Source organism: Atractosteus spatula, chromosome 5 (genome assembly GCF_055471065.1).
Source record: "Atractosteus spatula isolate fAtrSpa1 chromosome 5, fAtrSpa1.hap1, whole genome shotgun sequence".
Classification (NCBI taxonomy): Eukaryota; Metazoa; Chordata; class Actinopteri; order Semionotiformes; family Lepisosteidae; genus Atractosteus; species Atractosteus spatula.
The window spans coordinates 1,602,975-1,608,211 of record NC_142710.1 but is presented as its reverse complement, the minus strand read 5'-3'; positions in this window follow the sequence as shown (position 1 = coordinate 1,608,211).

Below are 5,237 nucleotides of genomic sequence, written 5' to 3'. Positions count from 1 at the left end.
AATAACATAATGTCCAGTTCTTTCAAAGTAATCTAGCCCAAATTGACCTCTTTCTTCATATGACTTTGCAAATCAGTCCAAAGTGTTTTTAAAACAGGACAAAACCGAAATAAAAGTTGTAAGGTTTCAGCGGGAAACTGTCACGGCAGCCGTGCTCGTGCGCATACCTGGAGCCTCTTCCCCCGAGCTCGCAACAGGTAAAGCGCCGTCAGACTGGAGGATTTTGGATTTGAAGATGAATCAGAGAATTTGTCTCTCAAAGAGTCAGAGGAAGAGAGCAGTCCCAGGAAAAGCATGGTCACCAGAAGTCTGAGAGTTAGTCCCGGGTACAGGAAGCAGAGGAGCAGCCTCAGCTGGACGGAGCCTATCTCAAGGAAGGACAAACCCTGGATGGGACGCCAGTCCTCTGCAGGGTAGACAGAGACACAGAAAGCAGGAGCCAATTAACCTACTAGCATGTCTCTGGACTGTGGGAGGAAACCCCCACAAACACAGACAGCACCCCCGGGAACTGAACCCAGAGCCCCAGTGCTGCAGGAAAGCAATGCTGACCACTGCCCCTCTGTGGCATCTGTGATCTAAATGATCTCGACTAATGTTTTTGGAATAGTTTACACGTGCTACATTTGTTCAAGGAGAGGTCTGTCATTTTTTGGTGCAGTCACCAAAAAATTAGGGTTCTTCTCTAAGGTGAGATAGAGGGAGCGGTGAGGCTTGAGAGAAAAAAAAAGGTTTTTAGAGATGAGGAAATAACAGCTTAGCTGTGTGGCCAATGGCGTGGTTCTGGGACAAACAAAGGGGAGTCTTGTGGGAATTTATTACAGGGGTCTTAATTGGAAGCTTAGGTGGTGCTGAGGAGACATTTTATGGAGTTTATTTAACTAAAGTTCAGGAGGGATGACAACAGCCACGCTCAATCATTCCCAGCCGTCAGTGATTAGCAATCACTCCCTTCGTCCTTCCTCCACCGAACACTATAAATACCAAATGTGATATCTCCCTCTCCCTCGCGTGCGACTTTTGCATCCCACCTCCACCTCTGCAGCTGCCCCTTGGTCACCCTGCGTGGGGGTCCTGGCCTTCTCGTCCTACGGCCAGGAGGTCGGCCCTCAGCCGAGCGGGTTAAACCAAATATTCACTCCACAATAGCTCGATACACTTCGATTTTGGGGCGTTGTCATTCCTAGTGAACATCAGACAATCAGGGAGAGAGAAACAATTTAGAGGGCTGACTTGGTGGTGTTAGGGACCCTCTAGTGGTGAACAGAGGAAGATTCCTTCCACTGTGTCACAGGATATTTTGCATGTGTTCAGCGAGTGTGGGTGTGCGTGTCCCGCAGCTGGATTCCCACGCTGGGACAGAGCTCTGGGTTGGCAGCTGTAGTCGTTGCTGAGATAAACCAGCAGCAGCCAGTGTGGAGGGCAGTACAAGGGGTGACGGGATTGTCGTTACCTTCATAGGTGCGAGCCTTCTGAAGTACTGCCAGGAGTCCGGTCTCTGCGGAGGGTGGTTAGGTGTTGCCTGTGAGAACTCGGAACTGCATCTGTTTTTTCTTTCTCATCGCAAAGGGACTTTTACCTAAATGGAGTCATGCCTGGAGGTCCATGACTCCAGGCAGAGCTTTACCTAGAACCGGACAGGCAGGCCAGGACAGGGAATGTGGCACTGCACTCTGCAAGTGTCCAGTCTGCAAGTCTCACACATGCTGACACTCGCGTACACAACATACACATGAACACTCACACTCACATAATTATACACAGAAAAATGCTCTCACGCTCACTCACACTCACACAGACACGCTCACTCACACTCATTCAGGCAGACACGAGCACTCACACTCATACAGAGACACACACTCAAACAGGCAGACACGAGCACTCACCCTCATACAGACACACACACTCATACAGACTCACACTCATCCACGCAGACACACACTCACTCACACTCATACAGGCAGACACACGCTCACTCACACTCATACAGGCAGACACACGCTCACTCACACTCATACAGGCAGACACACGCTCACTCACACTCGGGCTAGAGGGTCAATACCTCGAGAGCAGGTAGAGAGCTGGTGTGTAGTCATCCAGAAATTAGGGTTCTTCTCTAAGGTGTCTCTATGACTACAGAAACACTCACTCACAAAGTTACACACTCACACTCATTCAGGCAGACACGAGCACTCACACTCATACAGAGACACACACTCAAACAGGCAGACACGAGCACTCACCCTCATACAGACACACACACTCATACAGACTCACACTCATCCACGCAGACACACGCTCACTCACACTCATACAGGCAGATACAAACGCTCACACTCATACAGAGACACACTCACTCACATTCATACAGAGACACGCTCACTCACACTCATACAGGCAGATACAAACGCTCACACTCATACAGGCAGACACACTCACTCACATTCATACAGAGACACGCTCACTCACACTCATACAGACTCACACTCATCCACGCAGACACACACTCACTCACACTCATACAGGCAGACACACGCTCACTCACACTCGGGCTAGAGGGTCAATACCTCGAGAGCAGGTAGAGAGCTGGTGTGTAGTCATCCAGAAATTAGGGTTCTTCTCTAAGGTGTCTCTATGACTACAGAAACACTCACTCACAAAGTTACACACTCACACTCATACAGGCAGATACAAACGCTCACACTCATACAGAGACACACTCACTCACATTCATACAGAGACACGCTCACTCACACTCATACAGACTCACACTCATCCACGCAGACACACACTCACTCACACTCATACAGGCAGACACACGCTCACTCACACTCGGGCTAGAGGGTCAATACCTCGAGAGCAGGTAGAGAGCTGGTGTGTAGTCATCCAGAAATTAGGGTTCTTCTCTAAGGTGTCTCTATGACTACAGAAACACTCACTCACAAAGTTACACACTCACACTCATTCAGGCAGACACGAGCACTCACACTCATACAGAGACACACACTCAAACAGGCAGACACGAGCACTCACCCTCATACAGACACACACACTCATACAGACTCACACTCATCCACGCAGACACACGCTCACTCACACTCATACAGGCAGATACAAACGCTCACACTCATACAGAGACACACTCACTCACATTCATACAGAGACACGCTCACTCACACTCATACAGACTCACAGTCATCCACGCAGACACACACTCACTCACACTCATACAGGCAGACACACGCTCACTCACACTCGGGCTAGAGGGTCAATACCTCGAGAGCAGGTAGAGAGCTGGTGTGTAGTCATCCAGAAATTAGGGTTCTTCTCTAAGGTGTCTCTATGACTACAGATACACTCACTCACAAAGTTACACACTCACACTCATTCAGGCAGACACGAGCACTCACACTCATACAGAGACACACACTCAAACAGGCAGACACGAGCACTCACCCTCATACAGACACACACACTCATACAGACTCACACTCATCCACGCAGACACACGCTCACTCACACTCATACAGGCAGATACAAACGCTCACACTCATACAGAGACACACTCACTCACATTCATACAGAGACACGCTCACTCACACTCATACAGGCAGATACAAACGCTCACACTCATACAGGCAGACACACTCACTCACATTCATACAGAGACACGCTCACTCACACTCATACAGACTCACACTCATCCACGCAGACACACACTCACTCACACTCATACAGGCAGACACACGCTCACTCACACTCGGGCTAGAGGGTCAATACCTCGAGAGCAGGTAGAGAGCTGGTGTGTAGTCATCCAGAAATTAGGGTTCTTCTCTAAGGTGTCTCTATGACTACAGAAACACTCACTCACAAAGTTACACACTCACACTCATACAGGCAGATACAAACGCTCACACTCATACAGAGACACACTCACTCACATTCATACAGAGACACGCTCACTCACACTCATACAGACTCACACTCATCCACGCAGACACACACTCACTCACACTCATACAGGCAGACACACGCTCACTCACACTCGGGCTAGAGGGTCAATACCTCGAGAGCAGGTAGAGAGCTGGTGTGTAGTCATCCAGAAATTAGGGTTCTTCTCTAAGGTGTCTCTATGACTACAGAAACACTCACTCACAAAGTTACACACTCACACTCATTCAGGCAGACACGAGCACTCACACTCATACAGAGACACACACTCAAACAGGCAGACACGAGCACTCACCCTCATACAGACACACACACTCATACAGACTCACACTCATCCACGCAGACACACGCTCACTCACACTCATACAGGCAGATACAAACGCTCACACTCATACAGAGACACACTCACTCACATTCATACAGAGACACGCTCACTCACACTCATACAGACTCACAGTCATCCACGCAGACACACACTCACTCACACTCATACAGGCAGACACACGCTCACTCACACTCGGGCTAGAGGGTCAATACCTCGAGAGCAGGTAGAGAGCTGGTGTGTAGTCATCCAGAAATTAGGGTTCTTCTCTAAGGTGTCTCTATGACTACAGATACACTCACTCACAAAGTTACACACTCACACTCATTCAGGCAGACACGAGCACTCACACTCATACAGAGACACACACTCAAACAGGCAGACACGAGCACTCACCCTCATACAGACACACACACTCATACAGACTCACACTCATCCACGCAGACACACACTCACTCACACTCATACAGGCAGACACACGCTCACTCACACTCATACAGGCAGACACACGCTCACTCACACTCATACAGGCAGACACACGCTCACTCACACTCGGGCTAGAGGGTCAATACCTCGAGAGCAGGTAGAGAGCTGGTGTGTAGTCATCCAGAAATTAGGGTTCTTCTCTAAGGTGTCTCTATGACTACAGAAACACTCACTCACAAAGTTACACACTCACACTCATTCAGGCAGACACGAGCACTCACACTCATACAGAGACACACACTCAAACAGGCAGACACGAGCACTCACCCTCATACAGACACACACACTCATACAGACTCACACTCATCCACGCAGACACACGCTCACTCACACTCATACAGGCAGATACAAACGCTCACACTCATACAGAGACACACTCACTCACAAAGTTACACACTCACACTCATTCAGGCAGACACGAGCACTCATACAGACACAATTACTCACACTCATGCAGGCAGACTCAATCACACACTGG